Below are 23,189 nucleotides of genomic sequence, written 5' to 3'. Positions count from 1 at the left end.
CATTTGTTTCAGGGGTGGGAGGCCTTTTTTCTGCCAAGGGCCATTTGAATACTTCTAACATTGTTTGTGGGCCACAGAAAATCTCCAACGTAAACAATAGCCCGCTGCAGATGTATTGCATTTCGAGTCCTGCCTGTGGTTGCCTTGCGGACCTCACAGAGGTCCAGACGTTCCCTGCCTCCGGCTGCAGTTATTTGGAGGTTATTAAAAATAGAGAGGAATGTTGTCCCACCATCTTCTTTTCTTGTAATGTCTCTGTCTAGCTTTGGTATCACGGTAAGGCTGGCCTCATAAAATGATCCTGCTAGTATTCCCTTATCTTTTTGGATGAGTTTAAGAACTGACGTCAGTTATATTTTAAATGGTAGAACCCAGTTGTAAAGTCATCTACTGTCTGGGGCACCTCCTGATCGGAGTTAACACCCTTATCCAGGAGAGGTCTGCTCAGCTCTCATATTCTTCATGACTTAGTATTGGTCGGTTATGTGTTTCCAGTAATTTATTTCTTCTGGGTTATCCTCTTGATATTTAGCTGTTCACAGGATCCCATGTGATCCCTTGTATTTCTTTGGAATCAGTTGTAATGTCTCCTCTATCATGATTTCATTTATTCTAGTCTTCTCTTTTGTCTGTTTAGTTATGGACTAACTTTAACTTTTCAAAAATAAAGCACAATTTTTTCTACTAGGTATATATTGTCTATTTCACTTACTTCTGTGTTATTCTTTCTGTCCTTCAGCTAACATTGGGCTTAGTGAGATCTTTTTCCTGGGGGTATAAAGGTGGGTTGTTTCCTTGACATCTTTCCTCTTTTATAATGCAGCCGTTTATTGCTATAAATTCCCACCTTAGTACTATGTTTCCTGTGTCTCTAAAGTTTTGATGTTTCCATTTTCATTTGCCTGATATTTTTAAATTTCTTTTGAGTTCTTTGATTTATTTGTTGTCCAAGAATATATAGTTTAATTTCCACATATTGGTAAATTTTCCATTTTTCCTTCTGTTGTTGATTTCTAGCTTCATTCAATTATGGTTGGGAAAGACACTCAGTATGTTTTCAGTCTCAAATTTTTTGAGACTCATTTTGTGACCCCACAAGTGCCCAATCTGCAGAACTTTGTATATGCAAGTGGGAAAAATGGATATCCCGCTGCTGTGGGTGGGATGGTTTTGTATTTCATCTAGGTCCACTGGTGTAGAGTGTTCAAGTCCAGTGTTTCACTACTGATTTTCCGTCTGGAGAGTATACCCATTATTGCACTTTCCTGCTATTATTGTGTTTATTTCTCTTTTCAGATATGCCAATGTTTGTGATATATATTGAAGTGTTAGGTACCTTTTTTCTCTACAAACTGATATTAGTTCTTGTTAGAGTTTTTGAAAGTTATTTGCCTGCTGTGGGAATATCCACCCTGCTCTCTTTCTGGGTGCCATTTCCATGGAATATCTTCTACTCCTTCATGCTCAGCCTGCATGTGTTCTTAAGTCTAAAGTGAGTCTCTTATAAATGGCATAAAGTCGAATCTTGTGTTGCTATTGTTATTAATCCTTTTATCTCCTCTAATACTTCTGATTGGAGAATTTAATTCATTTGTTGTGTTTTATAGACATTGTTTGTAGAAACAGAATTTTATACAAAGAGTGATGAGTAGAATTTGCCTATAGTCTCTCCCCTAGTTTCTTTTATTAATAATATCTTGCATTGGTGTGGTACACGAGCTACAAATGTTAATGAAATCGGTAATCAATTCCAACTAAAATCTGAGTTCATATTAGGGTTGATTCTTTGGGTTGATTTGTGGGTTTGGCCAAAAGCAAGTGTCATAAAAGCCACTTATGTTTAAACTATTGATAGGTAAGGACTTAACACTGCTGTGTTGTGAATTGCTTTCTAATTGTCCTGTAGTTCCTTATGTCCCTTTTCTCTTGAGGTCTTCCTCCATGATTGGTTGATTTTCTATAATAAAACAGTTGATTCCTCTCTCTCTCTCTCTCTCTCTCTCTCTCTCTCTCTCTCTCCCTGTGTGTGTGTGTGTGTGTGTATCTTTTGAAGGTATTTTCTTTGTTTACCATGAGGCTTACATAATATATCTTATAACAGATGTTTTAAATTGTAAAAATTTAACTTCAGCCACGGATTAAAAAAACTGTACTTTTACTTCTTCCCCTCCAGGTATGGGGAAACTCTATCCTGCCAACGGTCATTTAAATGTTTAAATGTGGATCACGCAAGTTTATCAGCTTAAAGATTAGCCTGCCATGGATACATTAAATGTCAAGTTCTGCCTGTGGCTGCCTTGGCAGGGGCAGGACAAAGGGTTTCACGGGCCTCCTGCAGCCTTGAGCTGGACTTCCCCACCCTGGTGCTTCAATACTTTGTAACCAACGTCCCCCTTTAAAATGCTCCTCATTGTGAAGTCGTTGCCAAATTTCTTGCCGTTACTATATTTGCCCTTTAATTTTTGCACTGGAATTAAGAGACTGGCATCCTCTATTGTGGTATCACAGAATCTATAGATTGGCATTTGCCAGTGAGCTGAATGATTTCATATGGTTTTGTGTTGCTATTTATCACTTTTGGTTTCACCTTGAAAAAAACCTTTTTTTAGTATTTCTCCTAAGTCAGTTCTCCTGGTAATGAATTCCTGTAGCCATTGTTTCGGAAAATCTTTATGCCTCCTTCATTTTTGAAGGATAGTTTACCGGGTATTGTCTTCTTGGTTGGTAGTTTTTGTCTTTTAGCATTTTAAATGTATTATTCTACTCCCTTTTGACTTGTAAGGCGTCCAAAATTCTACCCATAGCCTACAAACTACGAGTCAATATCCTGATGCACATGCCTGCAAAATTCTTCCGCAAACCACAATTTTTTCAACACGTTGAAAAGATCATACACTATGATGAAGAGCAAGTCAAAATTAGCATGATGTGCTCAATAGATTTTTCTGGCAAAAAATCTTTGACAAAATTCAATGCCCTCTCATGATAAAACTTAATAGCAAAATAGATATAAAAGACATTTATCTTGACATAAAAATAATTTTAAAATCCCACAAGCACTATCACACTTGATGGCAAAAAACTGAAAGCTTTTCCTTGGAGATCAGAAATAAGGCCAGGATTCCAACAGTGGCCACTCCCAATCAAGATAGGACTAGAAATGCTAGCGAGAGCAACTGAGCTAAACAAAAAAGCTAAACGCATTCCCTCATAAAGGAAGGAGTAAAATGATCTGCTTGTAAGGGATACAGTTTTACCTGAATTCTGCCAAAAGTTCATGGAAAAGTGTAGTTAAAAGATAAGGGATGGGGCCGGCACCATGGCTCACTTTGTTAATCCTCCGCCTGCGACGCCAGCATCCCATATGGGCACCAGGTTCTAGTCCTAGTTGCTCCTCTTCCAGTCCAGCTCTCTGCTGCTGGGAAGGCAATGGAGGCTGGTCCAGGTGCTTGGGCCCTGCACCCACATGGGAGACCAGGAGGAAGCACCTGGCTCCAGATCGGCGTAGCTCCGGCCGTTGCAGCCATTTGGGGAGTGAACCATCAGATGAAAGACCTTTCTCTCTGTCTCTGTCTCTCTCACTGTCTGTAACTCTACTTGTCAAATAAATAAATAATCTTTAAAAAAAAAAAAGAGAGAGAGAAGGGACATTTTCCACGAACTTCTTGAAGACCCCTCATATATAGAAGACCATAAGAAAACTTAGAATTAGTGCATTAAAATTATGCAACAAAAAACAAGACACAAAAGAAGTTGTAATTCTATACCAACAACAAGCAACACAAAAATAAAATTAAGCAAACAATTCTATTTACAATACCACTCAAAATAAAAGAGGCATGCTAAAAACTACAAACATTTATGAAGGAAATTAAGGAAGACACAAATAAATGGAAAGGTATCCTGTGTGCGCTGTCTGGAAAGTTTAATATCATTAGATGTATTAAAAGTACGTAAAACAAGTCTACAGAAACAATCACTACCAAAATCAAGGTATTTTTTTACAGAAACAAAAACATTCCAAAATTGACATGGTATCACAAAAGTCCTAGAACCAATGTTGAGAGAGAATAAAGCTGCAGTTATCACATTTCCTGATTTCAAAATATATTACAAAAATACAGTAACCAAAACAGTGTGATACATAAACACAGATCTATAGACCAAATGAACAAAATAGAAAGCTCAGAAATAACTCACACAGAGGCCAGCACTCTGGTGTAGTGGGTAAAGCCACCGCTGCAGTGCCAGCAACCCATAAGGGTGCCAGTTCAAATCTGGCTGCTCCACTTCCAATCCAGCTCTCTGCTATGGCCTGGGAAAGCCAAGGAAGGTGGCCCAAGTCCTTGGGCACCCACACTGGCAGGGGAGACCAAAAGGAATATCGGGTTTCTGGCTTCAAATCTGGCACAGCTCTGGGGAGTAAACCAGTGGGTCTAAGACCTCCCTCCCTCCCTCTCTGCCTCTGCCCTCTGTGACTCTTTGTTTCAAATAAATACACAAATCTTAAAAAAAATAAAGAGAGAGAGAGAAATAACTCACACAAATACAGCCAACTGATCTTTAACCGGGTGGAAAGAAGACACTACAGAGAATAGTCTCTTCAATAAACGATGTTGGGAAACTGGATATCCATATGCATATGATTAACTTTCACCTTTATATTATACTACACACAAAAATTAACTCAAATGAGATCAAAGATGTAAACTTAAAGCCTGAATTATAAAACTTCTAGGAGAATACACAGGGAAAATATTCACTAATTTAATCTAGATTTCTAGATTTCTGGGATATGACACCAAAACAACAAAAGCAGAAATAGACAAGAGGGACTACATCAAACTAAACAGCTTCTGCCCAGCAAAGGAAGCAGTCGACAGAGTGAAAAAGCCGTCTACAAAGTGGGAAAAAGCATGAGAGTTTGTGAACTACGTACCAAATAAGAGGTTAGCAGCCAAAGTATGTAAGGAATAATTACAACTCAATATGGAAAAAATCAGAATGATACTAAAAATGGGCAAAGTTTGAAAAGACATTTGTTCAAAGAAAAAATGTTCATCACTAATCAAAACCATAATTAGAAATTACCTCACAGCTGTTAGGATGGCTGTTATTAAAAAGAAAACACAAGTACTGATGAGGAGGAAGGGAAACTAGAACTCCTGTGTAGCACTGGTGGGAATGTAAAATGGTATACCACTACCAAAACAGTATTGGGGTTCTTTAAAAAGTTAAAAATGGAACAACTATCTGATGCAGCAATCCCACTTCCGGATAGGTATCCAAGAGAATTGAAATCAGGATATTGAAGAGATATAATCATGCCCATAGTCATTATAGCATTCTGCACAATAGCCAAGGTACAGAAGCAATTTCAATGTCCAAGGACAAAAGAATTTATATAAACATGGTATAAACATGCAATGAAATACCACTCAGCCTGAATTATACAACAATGTGGATGGATGTGGAGGACCTTATGCTAAGTCAAACAAGATAATCATAGAAGAATAGGCATGATTTCAATTATACAAATTGTTTAAATTTTTCAAACTCATAGAAATAGAGTGCAGACAGTGGTTGCCAAAGACTATGGATTGGGGAAGAGAATGTAGTTACTTCTCAATGTGTGTAAAATTTCACTTACAGAAGATGCATAAATTCTCTGTACCTTGCATCTTAACAACACTAAACAATATATTTTTAAAGATTTATTTATTTATTTGAAAGTCAGAGTTACACAGATAGAGAGGAGAGGCAGAGAGAGAGAGAGAGAGAGAGAGAGGTGTCCTGCATCCGATGGTTCACTCCCCAATTAGCCACAATGGCCGGAGCTGCGCCTATCCGAAGCCAGGAGCTTCTTCCAGGTTTCCCACATGGGTGCGGGGGCCCAAGGACCTGGGCTACCCTCCACTGCCCCTCCAGGCCACAGCACAGAGCTGGATGGGAAGTGGAGCAGCCGGGCCTTGAACCGGCGCCCATATGGGATGCCAGTGGTTCAGGCCAGGGCGTTAACCCACTGCACCACAGCACCGGCCCCACTAAATATTAAGCTGCACAAAATTTGATGAGGGCAAATTTCATGTTGTGTGTTCCTACTACAAAAATATCTAGACAGATTAGATAGATACATAGTCTTTCACCAAAGATTCTGACCCAATTCACCTAGGGCAGTTGTCCAGACATTGTTTGTCTTCAATCTCCAAGTGAACCAAGATTATGAATGATCAATGTATAAGATACAGTCAGGAAGAAACGGATTACACAAATTTTTCTATTAGACTGTCAATAGACTCAATTATTTAATAAGATAAATTTTCAGCAACATGGGGTATACATTTTTAGCTCTACAGAGTGTAGTCACTTGTTGAGTGTACATTGAATTGTGCACCTTGTCTTCCAAGATAAACTTAGAACAGACGAGGTGGAGGGATACAGATCAAAATGTAATCATCAGATAGCTCAACTTAGCCATTTACAAACGCACAAACACTATAATTACAATACTTATGATTAGCAAGGCAGATCAAAGAGTGCTGCTCAAATGTAGCAGAGTGTGTGGGCGAGGCGAGCACATATTCCCAATATTAAGTCTAACTTTTACCCCAGCAAGAAGGTGGAGAGACCGCCTTCGACTGCAAGATCAACTAAAAAGGCTCATTATCCCATTACTTCCACAAAGGAAGCTGTAATCCACTCTAAATAATGCTTTTTGTGAACACACCAACATTTTTATATTGAAAGCCATAATTTTAAAGGCAGAAAAACTTCTGTGTCATTTTGTCCAGGTTTTTTCTGTGTTGCTGCTTGTGTTTTTGTTGTATGTTCCATGATTTACTTTTAACTCTTTATGGGGGTGAACCAATGGAAGGAAGACCTGTCTGTCTCTCTCACTGTCTAACTCTGCCTGTCCAAAAAAAAATATATTATCTAAGGAAATTAGTTCATTTTTTTCTAAGATGTGCTGTTTTTGCCAAGTAACCTGCTTAGGAGTTCTTGCAATTACAAGGCACACCCTTCTCAGCGAGATAACTTGTTATTTTCTCAGAGGACATGCGATTAGAAGGAGTTGTGTAATAGAGGCAACAGATCTATAGTTGGAGGTAGATCTTGACCTGCTATAGCTTTAAGCCCTTTAAACGTGCATCAAACTACATTTTTATCTTAGGATTCACACATTTTCTTAGAGAAAAACAGTATCACTTTCCCAAATACGCTTTTAGAGGTCACCACTTGGAACTCATTTGCACAATCCTCAAACACTGACACAATGTCACATGCCCGTGCCTCAAATGTTAGCGGCTTATTTCAAGTTTTTATTAGTATGACAACACGACTATCTGGAATCTGCAGGATGGGAAGCAAATGTGTATTGTCAGCTGCATCTGGAAAACACAGGACATAAAAGAACCCAACAAAAACAAACTCTGAAAAACCTTGTCTTTTGATTGTAAAAGCTGAATACTAGGGGAGACTGTTTTTAATTTCAAAATGTTAGCTGTGTCTCAAAGAGTCCATCGCAGATAACAGGAATTTCTCCATCACACAGGATGGAAATACGAATCCTTTCCAGCCTGGAGTGAGGGAAACTTTGAGAAAAGATGGAGAGAGAGAGCAGTAGAGGCAGACATGGTTACGGCTACCCCCTCTTGGGTTTGTCGCGTATCTGAGTGAGGCCATGATCTTGGTATGAAGATGAAGGAAATCACAGTGACAGTCTTACACAAAACAAGGAGGGTGGGTCACGTTTCCCACAGAGAGCCCAAGGAGACGGAAGAACTATTTGTGAATTCACTGCTGCCCTGTCCAGCAGCCCACCGCCGAGCTGCAGCTGCTGGGGAGCAGCCAGAGGCAGACAGCCTGAGTCGGCCTCACCCGATTCTGCAGACCACAGGCTGGCAAACGTTTTCTGCCAAGAGCCATGCAGGCTCTGTCAGTACTCAGTCCTGCAGGCATGGAGAACGTTTGGTCTGGCCCTGCCATGGCTGAATTTTAAGTTGATAATGTTGTGTGGCCCACGAACAATGTTGTAAATATTCAAATGGCACTTGGCAGAAAATAAGGTTCCCACTCCTCCTGTGTACCAGATGACACGGCAGCCAGAAACACCATAGGCAAGGTTCTGTGCCAGTAGCACCTAATCTGTAGACAGAGAAATTCGCATTTCATATATTTTTTGCGTATCTGAATCTCATTCTACTTTAGGTTCTTTTTCAAGCAATTTATAACTGTTAACACCATTCTTAGCTCAAAGGCCAGACAAAAATCTGTGACTGGGAACCACAGTCTGTCAGTCCCTGATGTAGACCCCAGCATGATGTTGCAAGCACCAGGATACCGATGCCCAAGGATATGTCAGGAAATGGATGAGGGAGCGGGTGAGCTGGCAGACGGTTCTCAGTTACCACAGTGGGTGCTGACTGGGCAAGAGGCAGCCTGTGCACGAAGTGTGCACATCATGGAAGCCACAATGGGCACAGGCAAAAACACAGCGGCTTAGCAGGGTGAGAAGAGGCTTGCAAAGGACCCCGTACTAGGATCTAGTGTTTACTGAAAAGGAGACTGTTGAAGACCTGGCGAATGAAACCTCAGCTTTGCTCTTGAGAGCGCTGGCAGTGGGAGGCCACCATCCACTCTGCAGCTCTCAGGGGAAATCCAAAGCTTCCACAACACGCTCTATTGGCAAGGCAGTGGGAAAGAGCTCTTCCAGAAGTTGACTGTGAACTTGTAAAATGATTCAGCTCCTACAGAGAGGAACTTGGCAATAGCTAGCAAGAATAAAATACAAATTTACTCTTTGACCTCAAAATCTCACTTCTTGGAATCCATCTCAGACACAGTGCCAAAAATCTGAAGAGGATATGCAAAAAATAAGTGTACAAAGCTGTGTTCTCTGAATTTTTTGGAAATTTATTTACTGATTAGCTTAACAGTTCCTGTTCTTTCTGCATAAAAGCATTTGAGGAGATACATTCTCTGGAATAAATTTATCAGTGCACTCACTCCAAATTTTTATCATCCTTGTTTTGTTCAGTCTTTAATTTTCTTTATTTTTAATAACTTCTTTGCTTCAAAGTCTATAATCTTGACAGATTTCTTTGTCCTTCAAACTCAAATATCATATTGTCTTGGTGTTGCTCTTCTTTACTTCACCACGACTAACTTGATATTTTTGGATTTGTGGGTTTTGTGACTGTTTAGTGAAGTGTTTTAATGTCTGGTATTTAGACTCACTATGCCTATTTTCTGTCTTCCTGCAACCCTGTTTTACAGATTTCCTGGAACTATCTTCCTTATGCTCTTTTTTTTCCACTCACTGTTTCTAACACTTCTGCCCTTGCCCTAGAATTGTGGGTGAATATTCTCATTTGCCTCCTATGGGACGAATTCTGCTTTGTGCAGTATCCACTCTGCAGTTCATCAGCTGCATCTAAATTCAATCAACACTCACATTTCCAGATAGACTTCCCGACGGCAGGTCATTACTTTTTCCTGCTTATTCTAACTCTGTAAACATAGTACTCTGGTGAATCGTCTTGATGATGCAAACATTTTTTTTTTTTTACAAATAGCCCCCTTTTCCTGTAAGCAATGTACTCATTAAAGAGTATTTTCCTCTGACCCTTCAGCATTACTCATTATTGAAACTGCTGTAGAGCGTAAGTACTCTTCCATGAGGATTTCCCATTTTGCCAGCTCATAATTTTTAGGTACCTACAAGTTCCTTTCCTGGTTCATCTACACCATCAGAAGGAACAGACCTGTGGTTCTATCATTGTTATCTACTTATTTCCTGAAAATTTATTAATTATCTCACATATTTCATCTACTCCTGTCTGCATTGTTTGTGGCTAAAAGTATTCAGAACATCTAAAGCATGTAAGGCCCTTTGCTGAATTCCAAAATGATTACTACTTTTATCTTCCATCAACCAGATCGACAGGATTATATAATCCTTGTATGTCACACAGAAATAAGATGGGTTGTGGTTTCCTATTTCAGCAGCAACCGCCACCTCTTTATCCGATAAACACATACGTAATCACAAATTAGATGGGAGGCAAAACCTGAGGGATTATGTGAGATATGCATACTCATGAAGTACCAAGACATACCTCATTTCAAAATAGTGACAGTGATTTTGGATTTTAAATTTTAAAATTGGGGCTGGCACTGTGGTGTAGTAGGTTAAGCCTCTGCTGTGGCACTAGCATCCTGGATGCTGGTTCGAGCCCCAGCTGCTCCATTTCTGATCCAGTTCCTTGTTAATGGCCTAGGAAGGCAGTAAAAGATGGCCCAAGTGCTTGGGCCACTGTGCCCATGTTGGAGACCTGGAAGAAGGCCATTGAAGCCATTTGGGGAGCGAACCAGTGGATGGAAGATCTCTCTCCTCTCTCTACCTCTCAAGCAAAGAAATAAATCTTCAAAAATATTTAAAATTTTCTCTATTTTCATTTTATTTGAAAGGCAGAGAGACAGAAAGAAAAATCTTCTATCCATTAGTTCAATTCTCCAAATGTCCAAAATAGCCAGGGTGGAGCCAGGCCAAAGTAAGGAACCTGGAGCTTAACCCAGAACTCCCATCTGGGTGTCAGGGACCCAAGTACTTGAGTCATCAGTGCTGCCTCCCAGGATGTGCGACAGCCAGACGCTGATGGGCAGTGAGGAGCCAGGAAGCAGGTACTCTAACGTGAGACCCAAGCATCCCAAGTGCAGTCTAATCACTGTGCCACAGGCCTGCCGCAAGCAGTGTGGTTTCAGAGAGAATCCTGTCTCCTTGAGGCTAGAATAATCAGCTTACTAAAAACCACTACTGCTACAGTCCACAAGAAAGAGGGTGACAAGGCAGCCATCTGAGTATGGGTCTATGCCTTCTTTTGAAATTTGTTTTGTGGGGCCAGCACTGTGGCGCAGCAGGTTAAAGCCCTGGTTTACAGTGCCAGCATCCCATAAGGGTGCCAGTTGGAGTTCCAGCTGCTCCACTTGTGATCCAGCTCTCTGCTATGGCCTGGGAAAGCAGTGGAAGATGGCCCAAGTCCCTGGGCCCCTGCACCCAGAAGAAGCTCCTGGCTCCGGGCTTGGGATCTATGAAGCTCTTGCCATTGCAGCCATCTGGGGAGTGAACCAGTAGATGGAAGACCTCTCTATCTCTGCTTCTTCTTGTGACTCTGCCTTTCAAATAAATAAATAAACCTTTATTTTTTTAACTTTTATTTAGCAAATATAAATTTCCAAAGTATAGCTTATGGATTACAATGGCTTTTCCTCCCCATAACTTCCCTCCTGCCCGCAACCCCCCCAACTCCTGCTCCCTCTCCCATTCCATTTACATCAAGATTAATTTTGAATTCTCTTTATGTACAGAAGATCAATTTAGTATATATTAAGTAAAGATTTCAACAGTTTGCACCCACACAGAACATAAAGTGTAAAATACAGTTTGAGTACTAGTTATAGCATTAATTCACACTGAACAACACATTAAGGACAGAGATCCTACATGGGGAATAAGTACACAGTGACTCCTGTTGTTGACTTAACAAATTGACACTCTTGTTTATGGTGTCAGTAATCTCCCTAGGCTCTTGTCATGTGTTGCCAAGGCTATGGAGGCCTTTTGAGTTTGCCGACTTTGATCTTATTTAGACAAGGTCATAGTCAAAGTGGAGGGTCACTCCTCCCTTCAGAGAAAGGTACCTCCTTCTTTGATAGCCCATTCTTTCCACTGGGATCTCACTTGCAGAGATCTTTCATTTAGCTTCTTTTTTTTTGCCAGAGTATCTGGCTTTCCATGCCTAAAATACTCTCATGGGCTCTTCAGCTAGATCCAAATGCCTTAAGGACTGATTCTGAGGCCAGAGTGCTGTTTAGGACATCTGCCATTCTATGAGTCTGCTGTGTATCCTGCTTGATCATACTGATAGGTCTAAGAGTCAAAGGGATCACATAAACAAGACTAGTGTCTGCTAATACTGATAGAATAAAAAGGGAAGAGAACAATCCAACATGGGAAGCAGAATAAATAAATCTTTAAAGTTGTTTTGTAAAACAATTTTTAAATATCCTCTCTGTACTGTTGTTAGAAACTGAAAATTAATTTGCCTTTTATGGTTAATAGTTTTAATACCATAATGTAAAACAGTTGGTAGGCTATGAGAGTTATGCTACATTCATTAATATGTTTAATGAATACTTTTGCTATGCCTACTATATGCCAGGCACTCTCCTAGGTTCTATTGATATAATTGGGAGTGAGACTTTGTCTTGAGCTGAATCAGTATGACTTGAAAAATCTATACCATCTATTGTTAGATAGACATATAGTAAATCTCAACTATACATGTTTTAGAATTGAGTCAACGTTAGGGGCCGGGGCCAGCGCTGTGGCATAGTGGTTTGTGGGGAGCAACTCGGACTAGACTAAGTTACTGGAATTAAGACTTATTCTGTGCATCTGCTCTCCCACAATATGGCGCTGAGAAGGGAGAAACAGCTTCTACACAGCTGCCTCCAGTTCAACCAATAAACAGCAGGACCTGCTCCTGATTGGAGGAGAGCAGCGTACTCGGCATGTGGGTAGCAGAGTTGGGATTGGTGGAGGAGGACTATAAAGGAGGAGAGAGACAACATGCACCAGGAACATCTAAGGGGAACATCTACCTGAAGGAACACCTGTGCAGCCCCCGAGAGAGCCGGCCGGCGGTGTGCCGCTCCCCCGCGGAAGTGGGGAAAGTGGCCAGGGGGAACCGCCCTTCCACGGAGGTGGAAGGATTGGTAGCCAACCCGGGAAGAACCAGCAGCAAACCCAGGGAGGGCCGAGCAGACAAAAGAACAGCGCAGGGTCCTGTGTCGTTCCTCCACGAAGACGGGGAGCGACAGTGGTTAAAGCCATCGTCTGCAGTGCCAGTATCTCATATGGGTGCTGGTTTGAGTCCCAACTGCTCCACTTCTGATCCAGCTCTGTTACACTCTGGGAAAGCAATAGAGGATGGCCCAAGTCCTTGGGCCCCTGTACCCACATGGGAGATCGGGATGAAGCTCCTGGCTTCGGATCGGCCCAGTTCCAGCCATTTTGGCCATCTGGGGAGTGAACCAGCAGACGGATGATCTCTCTATCCTTGTCTGTAACTCTGCCTCCCAAATAAATTTTTAAGAATATAGACATGATAAGCAGTATGAGCTGGACTTTATGCATATCTGGAGTTGGTTTACCAGATAAACAGCAGAACCTAGTACAAACGCAATTTTACATTTGGGTACACCATGCCGTGAAAACTGAGAACAATGAAAGCCCGGCGAGAGCAGCTCCACTGGAGTTCCTCTGCCAGCCCACTGCCTCACTGTCCTGGCTGGACAATCCCCACTGATCAAGACAAAGCGAGTGCTCATGACCCTGGAGAACTGTATGTTAACAGAAGTCACAGGTGCTACCTAAGTGTATTGGTTCTTTTTTGGTTTGTTTTTCTCTAAGCAAAACGATTAGAGAAGAGGCTTAGGGAAAAAGTAAACTGAAAAAAAGTCCCCAAAGTCATTAGAAATTGTGGCTAGATTAGGATATTTTGAACCTTAAGTCATTTTTGTCTTTAGCTCTGACAGTTGTTTATAATGCTAACATCCAAAGAATCATCAAATATTTAGGATAAGATTTGCTAGATGAAAGATCTCGAGGGAAATTCATTGAATCTCTCTTCATTTGCAGGGGACATTAGGCTTTATCAATATTTAAGAAATTATCTCCTAATTTAGATTTAACTAAGAAGAACACATTAAAATCTAAGTGCTCTAATAAATGGGTACTAGTTTTGAAACAGTCTTAACATAAAAGACCTATGCTATAGTTTAAGAATAGGCTCCCAAACTCATGCAGATGGTTAACCCCTGAAGCTGAAGTTAGTGGTACCAGGAGTAGAAACTTAATTCAATTGTGGTGTTTACGAGAAGGGCTTGCTAAGCGTTCCTTAGGTCACTGGGGGTGTGTAGAGGACACTGCCTGAATGTTCTCAGGGGAACAAGCCCCTGGAATAGAACATGGCTGCAGCTCTGCCTACACAGGCTAGATGAGAACATACCCTCTCCACGGAATGCGGGGCAGAAGGCAGCAGGGCGGGTGACCTGTAACTAATGGTGGATGCTGGTTTCAGGAGCTCAAGATTGGCAATAAGATTCCAGATCCTTGTACTGCATGGTAAGGATCAGCTTGCTGTTCCTCCCCACCCCCAGAACACAGGGTTTGGTTTTTCCTGTACATATAAATGGCGGGCTTTGGTTAAATGTACTGCTGCGCCTATCTGCTTGCTAGCTTGTAGGATCGATCGTACCCTCTAATAAAAAGTGCCGGCTGACAGCTATCCAGCAGCACGCCCCTCTGATGGAGACTCCCGTGTTCCCTCTCTCCATCTGAAAACCCCACGGGGGTGTGTCCTCAGAAGGCAGATTTTGCCAGAAGGTTGGCTACACAAGCTGACCTGGGCTCAGCGCTCCTTCCTGACTCACCGCGCGATCCCCTCCACACACCATCCATCACCATCACCCAACGCCCAACCAGCTGAGCTGCTTCATCCTGGACTTGAACCTCTAAAGCTGTGAGCTAAGAATTTTCTCCTCATAAAATTAGTTGCATCAGGTATTTTGTTGTAGTAACAAAAAACTGACTAATACGACGCATTCTATCAAGAGAAAGGCAATTTATTTCCTAAGATATATTTAAGTACATGTGAATAAACTCCCTCTTTTTTCATTTCTAGGAAGTTGAATTGTATTAAAGTTTTGCCACTGGGAATGCATGACCTACTTTGAGATTCAATTACAGTACTGTATATACTTTTTATTCTTTCTTAAGGTCTGTAGTTTTGGGACTCAATTCATGTGAAATGCAGTAAGCTTGTCCTTCAATCATGGAACACAGGCAAAAATACACAGAAAGCAGTTTTAGATATTATTATGCAAAATACCAAGTTAAAAGTAAAATTACTCCATAATGGTATTTGGATGAAGTCTTGACAAGTATTCAATAGAGCACATGTAATTGTAACTTCAGAATCTCCCTTACATACTAACCAAAATGTAAAATCTTTGGTTGGTGAATAGAGATGTTACCATGGGTTTGATTTTATTATTATTATGAAATTTACCAGGTTTGAGAGGATAATGAGGGTGGAGGTTTTGTTTTATAGACATTATTCATGAAACAGGCTAGCATGTCTTCTTGGTAAAGACATGTAGTTTCACATTGGCCTTGCATCTTAATGGGAAATAAACTGGCATTTTTCTCTTGTCAACTAACAAAACAATTGGGTATTACTAAAGAACGAAAAAGTGATAATTAACAGCCTAATCATAAGACAAAGAAGATTTGCTCATCTCTTAATGATGAGTTAGCAGTTTCTTATTCTGGAAGCTTATCTTGAATGTTCAGAGAGGGAACTATGGGTAACTTACAAGCTATTGTAGTAAAGGCATTATTACTTATGTGATTTTTATAAACGTAAAAATAACTACCAAAGGCATAGAAAAGACTGTTTCAATTCAAGGTTAAGATTCCTCCATGTTGTCACAAGAACATTTCTATCAAATTCTTGGTACAGGGCCAGGGCTGTGGCATAGCAGGTAAAGCTGCTGCCTGCAGTGCCGGCATCCCATATGGGCACTGGTTCGAGTCCTGGCTGCTCCACTTCCGAGCCAGCTCTCTGCTATGGCCTTGGAAAGCAGTGGAAGATGGCCCAAGTGCTTGGGCTCCTGCATCCACATGGGAGACCTGGAAGAAGCTCCAGGCTCCTGGCTTCAGATTGGCCCAGCTCTGGTCAATGCAAACATTTGGGGAGTGAACCAGCAGATGGAAGATCTTTCTTTCTCTGCCTCTGCCTTTCTGTAGCTCTTTTAAATAAATAAATCTTAAAAAAAATTCTCGGTACAACAGAAAATGCTGAAATTTTAAAACAAAGTGACTCTTATATGAAGTACAAGACTTCGCTGCCCCAGAACAGAGTCATTTTTGCAGGTAACATCCTATCTCCAGAGTTGGACAGTTGAATGTAACAAAGGAATTTTCCATCCATGCTAAACAAAATAGGAGACGTAAAGCAATGGAATTCAGACCAATCATTGAAAATAATCATATGGAAATAATCGTACAGCTATTATAATACATTTAAGATCATTTAAGATCTTATCTTATAGCTATTATAATACATTTAAGATCGCAGACATTGGCATCAGACATGCCAGGGCTCAAGTTCCCACTCTACCGTTGACCCAGCTTATTACTCTGAGCTAGTTACTTTATTTCTCCAGAATAGCTAGTCCAGAGAGTTGTACAAACAAAGTGAAATGATGCATTTAGAATGCTTATCACAGGACCTGGAAGGTCCTCATTTTTATTAGAGGAATAAAAAAAAAAAAAAAGAAAGAAAAAAAGTATTTAAAGGCAGAGTGGACAGTGAGAGAGAGAGACAGAAAGGTCTTCCTTTTGCCGTTGGTTCACCCTCCAATGGCCGCCACGGCTGGCGCATCACGCTGATCCGAAAGCAGGAGCTAGGTACTTCTCCTGGTCTCCCATGGGGTGCAGGGCCCAAGCACTTGGGCCATCCTCCACTGCACTCCCTGGCCACAGCGGAGAGCTGGCCTGGAAGAGGGGCAACCGGGACAGAATCCAGCGCCCCGACTGGGACTAGAACCCGGTGTTTCGGTGCCACTAGGTAGAGGATTAACCTAGTGAGCCGCGGCGCCGGCCAGATGAATAAATATTTAATAGGTGCTTGTTCTTAATTTTTGATATGGGAACATACCCATGACATTTATGTATCTTAAAATACCAATTTTCAGGAGCCCAAATGACCACATTACCTACAGGAGTCCCCTGCACTTGGCTTTACATGTACATGGGAGCTATCTGGAAGGACATTCTGAAAATGAAAACAACTGTTACTCCCTCACCGTATCTCCAGTGTTCACCACTCATTGTATTTTTCTCTTTACATCTTCTATCCCAGAAACTGAGGGTATATGTCAAATCAATATTCTCCAGAAAGCCTTCAGCACTTATCCAAATATTCAGTGGATGAGGCTAAAGTCTTCTTGGAGGCACAGACCCAGAAGAGGATTTCCAGAGTGTTCTGCCTTTGCAGATCTTTTCCAAAGATCAAAGATACACATGAGTGGTCTCTCTACTCGTGAGAACCACGAAGCAAATTGTCTTACCTGTGCTGCCTGTGCTGCCATACCACTATTTTTGGATGTGTCTCGAGACTCCCTGTCCAAAAAAGAAAAGATCATTACTCAGTTCAAATAAGCTATCTGGAAAGCCTTCACTACCAGATATCTTAAAAATGTATTAAGAGAGGCTGGCACTGCGGCTCACTAGGCTAATCCTCCGCCTTCGGCGCCGACACACCAGGTTCTAGTCCCGGTCGGGGCGCTGGATTCTGTCCCGGTTGCTCCTCTTCCAGGCCAGCTCTCTGCTGTGGCCAGGGAGTGCAGTGGAGGATGGCCCAGGTGCTTGGGTCCCTGCACCCCATGGGAGACCAGGAGAAGCACCTGGCTCCTGGCTTCAGATCAGCACAGTGCGCCTGCCGCAGCGTGCCAGCCACAGCAGCCATTGCAGGGTGAACCAACGGAAAAGGAGGAGCTTTCTGTCTGTCTACTCTGTCAAAAAAAAATGTATTGAAAGAGAAACATGGAGGTGTCAGCTCCTCTTTGGATTCCTGCTAGACTATCAGTAACCAAAGGGAGCGCACCCAGAGTAGCACGCGATGGAACTTGAAGGCACAGGAGAAATCCAGTGCTGGGAACTGGGAACCACGGTGAAACTTCAGTAGTGTTGTAGTCACAAACACAGTGTGATTCACTGCCTCTCAGGATGTAACACCCTGTCTCTTCGTGCCTTGTATTTCTTTAGGAGCTTGCTTAGAATAGACCTGGGAAGTCTTTAAGGAACAGACTGACCAGGAAGGGCTGTGAGGGGGTTAGCCACCATCCAGGGCTTCATACCCCTTCAACCCATGTCAGTGACCTACACACAAAGACTAGCTTGATGGGGCAGTGAGAGAGAGAAGATCTTCCCCAGTTCATCCATACAGCTTACCCTCCTAATACCAATATCATACCATGAAGGAGAAAAAGGAAATGTAGAAACACATGTACAGGTGTGTACAGTTGTGTACATGCATGGAACACTTGTGGAAGAATACACACAATCTGGGAACAGAAGTAGCTTGGGAAATATGAAGCTTAATGACTACACTCATGTTGTCCAATACTATGGTCATATGAGGTTTTTAATTAAAATAAAAATTAAAAATTCAATTCTTTAGTTGAAGTATTCAGTGTCTCATGTGCCTAGTAGTTACTTTCTTGGACAGTACAAGCAAAGAACATTTTCATCATTATAGGAAGTTCTATGGGGTCAGCACTGTGGTGTAGCAGGTAAAGCTGCCACCTGCAGTGCTGGCATCCCATATGGGCGCCAGTTTGAGTCCTGGCTGCTCTACTTCTGATTCAGCTCTCCGCGATAGCCTGGGAAAGCAGTAGAAGATGGCCCAAGTCCTCGGGCTCCTGCACCCATGTGGGAGACCTGGAGGAAGCTCCTGGCTCCTGGTTTCGGATCAGCACAGCTCTGGTTATTGCGGCCATCTGGGGAGTGAACCAGCGGATGGAAGACCTCTCCCTCTCCCTCTCTGTAACTCTGCCTTTCAAATAAAATAAACAAATCTTAAAAAAAGAAAGTTATATTGAATAACATGGGTAATAGGCAACAATATAATCTATTGAGCTTTTTTTTTTTTTTTTCAAAGATCTATCCATTTGAGAGGCAGAGTTACAGAGGGCATGGTTTCCTATCTGCTGGTTCCTGCCCCAAATGGCTGCAATAGCTGGAACTGAGCCGATCCGAAGCCAGAAGCCAGGAGCCTCCTCCAGGTCTCCCGTGTGGGTACAGGGGCCCAAGTGCTTGGGCTGTCCTCCACTGCTTTCCTAGGCCATAGCAGAGAGCTGGATTGGAAGAAGGGCAGCCGGAACTCGAGCCGGCGCAGCAGGAGGAGGCCCAGCCAACTATACCACAGTGCCACCCTTCACCCCCCTTGACCTTCTAAATGTTATACTATGTGCATATATTACTTTCTAAAAAATTATCATTACCCGCTTAAATTTTTTACAGTAGTATTTCTCAAATTGTTTGAGATAAGTTGTATTGTGTAGTTCAGATAAGTATGTCCCACTTTTCTCTTGGGACTACTAAGATTACAATTCAAATCCACCCTTAAGTGGCCAAATTCAGAAATACTTTCAGAAGACATTCTCCCCAGAGCAAATAGCACAATTTTCAAGTAATATTAGCAAGTGTTGAAGTCATCACAACATGTGTGGTATTTGTCAATTTCAAAAGACAGTAAAACAACGTAAGGCAGTTGTCATTGCAATGGTGAAGTACAGAGCCCTGGTTTTGTTTCAGAGGTTAATACTAAATTACACTTTGAAAGCATTCTCACTCGCAGGTGCAGGAATCATGTCACAGATGGAGGATGCAAGGAGACAAACGTCAGGTGGTAGAGAGTGAGCCTCCGAGTTAGTCTGTGCACAGCAGGACTACAGACTCACAGGGATGTGACGCCTGGTCCTTCCCCTTACTGTTCTGTGTATTAAGCAGAAAAGCAGAATATTTGGCAAGTATTGGTCTCTGTCAGCATTTACAGAAGCCCACAATAGGAAACTTGTGGAGTTGTCTTTTATACTGTTTAGAGAAATGAGATACTTAATATATTTTTATATATATATATATATATATATATTTATTTATTTATTTATTTATGTGTGAGGGCTTGTTTCAGGCTTGGAATAAGGCAGATGAAGTCCCCTGCTTCAAGTCACTCAATGTCTAAGATACCTGATGGGCTCAACCAACAAGTAAGAAAAATACAAAACATGTCATAGCCGGGAATGGTGTCTTGGCGGAGGAGTACCAATTCACATAGGGTGGTCTGGGTGAGTGTCTGCTGAAGATATCCATGTTTTCATTCCTGACATTGTAACTATGTTATCTGACATTGCCAAGAGGACTTATTAGAGGCAGACGAGGCAAAGGACCTCTAGATGGGGAGATTATCCTAAATTGGGTGAATCCAGTATAATCAAAGGTTCTTCTATTTAATTAACACACAATTATTCTTAGGAATTTAAATCCAACTGAAAATTGATCCCTGTTAAAAATAAGAGTGGTAATAAGAGAGGGAGGAGATGCACAGTTGGGCACATGCTCACTCGGACTTACCCCTAAGGGTAAAGCTAGAAATGTGCCATGGGACTCCAAATCCCATTAAGTTGGCAGGTACCAATGTCATCCTACTAGTTAAAGTGATCAGTTTAAGTTCATAATTGATCATAAAGATAGGATTAAGTGCCAAAGGGATCACATAAACAAGGCTAGTGTCTGCTAATAACTGATAGAATTAAAAAAGAGATTGATCCAACATGGGAAGCAGGATACACAGCAGACTCATAGAATGACAAATGCCCTAAACAACACTTTGGCCTCAGAATCAGTCCTTAGGGCACTCAGATCTGGCTAAAAAGCCCATGAAAGTTTGTCAGGCATAGAAAGCCAAGACTGTGGTAAAAAAATGACCTACACGAAAGATCTCTGAGATCCCAGCTGAAAGAACGGGCCATCAAAGAAGGAGGTACCTTTCTCTGAAGGGAGGAGAGAACTTCCACTTTGACTATGGCCTTTTCTAAATAATGTCTGAGTTTGTGGACTCAGGAGGCTTCCATAGCCTTGGCAGCTCATGACAAGAGCCTCGGGTGATCACTGATGTCATAAACAAGAGTGTCAATTGTTAAATCAACAAGAGGAGTCACTGTGCACTTGCTCCCCATGTAGGACCTCTGTCCTTAATGTGTTGTACTATGAGAATTAACAGTAAAAATAGTCTTCAAACAGTACTTTATACTTTGTCTGTGTGGGTGCAAATTGTTGAAATCTTTACTTAGTAGATACTAAGTTGATCTTGTGTATATAAAGATAATTAAAAATGAATCTTAATGAAGAATGGGATGGGAGAGGGAGTAGGCGATGAGATGCTTTGTGGGTGGGAGGGTGGTTATGGGGGGAAAAAAACCTCTATAATCCAAAACTTGTACTTTCGAAATTTATATTTATTAAATAAGAGCTTTCAAAAAAATCAAAGGTTCTTACAGAAGAAAGCAGAAAAGAGAGAGAGATGGGAGCAGATGTTGATTGTGATGGCTGGCTGGAAGGTGGCCATGAGCCAGGGACTGCAGGCAGCTTCTAGGAGCTGGGACAGCAAAGGGAACCGGTTCTTCCCCAGGGGTTCCAGAAGGAACACAGCCCTGCTGACACCTTGATTTTAGCACAGTGGAAAACCGTGTGGATTCTGTGAACTCCAAAGCTGAAAAATAAACTTCTGCTGTTTTGGGCTGAGTTTATAGCGATCTGTTACAGCCCCAGGGAAACTAGTATTTCAGCCCAGGAAGACGTCACTGAGAAGTCGACATTTGAACAAAGCTCTTAAAGGAAGGGGTAGAGAAAGCCATGGAGCATATCTGAGGGGAACACATTCCAGACAGAAGAAATGCAAGTGCACATTCCCTGAAGCAGGGATGTATCTGGCATTTGGGGTGACGTCAGGAGAACAGTGCAGCTGAGGGGAGCTGGGGAGGGAACGTAGACGGTCAAATCAGAGGTGACTGGCAGAGAGGGTGGGGGCAGCCCAGTAGTGTGGGTTATTATGGGGACTCTGACTTCTACTCCAGGTGAGATGAGGACTCCCTTTGGGGTTTTTCAACAAAGTGACATGGAGTTACGTTTAGGAGAATTAGTTGGGTTGTAGCTGAGTTTTGACTGGAGAGGACAGCACAGTGTGGGAGCCCCTCAGGAGGCTGTTCTGTTACTATAGGAGACAGTGATGTGAGCCATACAGCATCCCGTAGTGGTTCTCTACGCACCTCACACAGAGGTCATTCTGGTTATGACGCTGAGGCACAAAGGGGGAGAGCAGGGCAGGAGCTGTAAGAGCACTGGGAAATCACTACAGTAATTTCGGCAATGACTTGAGGTTGCTTGGACCTCATCCAAGAAAAGATGGTTCAATCTATGAGGCTGGAATCCATCTTGAAGGCAGAGCCAAACTTTTTTGGTACCTTGTAGGAGGAAAGTCACTCAGGGAGAGCCATAACCCCAACTCCACCTGGCATTTTCCACTTTCCATGGTTCTGGGTCTGCATCAGCCTGTGTATTCTCCCTGAATGACTCACCTTTGTGGTTCATTTAAGTGATGTACTAGGTTATTTACAACAAGGGAAGGGAAGGCATGATGATTAGAGGCACATCCTCAAAAGATACCAATACTCCCAACTTCCATGATCACCAGAGCTTTCATCAGATCCTATTCACAAACAGATTCTAAGAGTCTACCAGGTAGAGTCAGCAGATACCACAGACACAATCCACAGTTCATACATTATCTAGTCCAGGCACTCCAACCGTGGGTTCCTGGATCCTAAGAGATTACGGAGTTCTGTGAACTGTCTTTAATAATTCATAATTTTTCTGCAGAAGCACTAAATAGAAAGAGAACATGCATTAGTGATGATACGGCAACTGCCTGGTTTGGGTTACTTTACAGACATCCTATGTGGTCCAAATCATACTAGTTAGTAAGCAATTAAAATATCTCAAAAACTAAGGGGGGAAGAGAGGTAAGGAGGAAGGAAAGGAGTATCATTATATCTTAGAATTTCATCTATAAACTACACTGAATCTGTTAAAAACTAAAGGGGGCCGGCTCCGCGGCTCACTAGGCTAATCCTCCACCTACGGCGCTGGCACACTGGATTCTGTCCCGGTTGCCCCTCTTCCAGGCCAGCTCTCTGCTGTGGCCAGGAAGGCAGTGGAGGATGGCCCAAGTGCTTGGGCCCTGCACCCCATGGGAGACCAGGAGAAGCACCTGGCTCCTGCCTTCATATCTGCCTGTCCAAAAAAAAAACAAAACTAATTAAAGGGGTTGGTGCTGTGGTATAATAGGTTAATCCTCCACCTGCAGTGCCAGCATCCCATATGGGCACTGATTCTAGTCCTGGCTGCTCATCTTCTGATTCAGCTCTCTGCTATGACCTGGGAAAGCAGTAGAAGATGGCCCAAGTTATTGGGCTCCTGCACCCACAAGAGAGACCCAGAA

Source organism: Oryctolagus cuniculus, chromosome 11 (assembly GCF_051225735.1).
Source record: "Oryctolagus cuniculus isolate XC-2025 breed Fujian yellow rabbit chromosome 11, ASM5122573v1, whole genome shotgun sequence".
NCBI classification, from domain to species: Eukaryota; Metazoa; Chordata; class Mammalia; order Lagomorpha; family Leporidae; genus Oryctolagus; species Oryctolagus cuniculus.
This window is presented reverse-complemented; position numbering follows the sequence as displayed.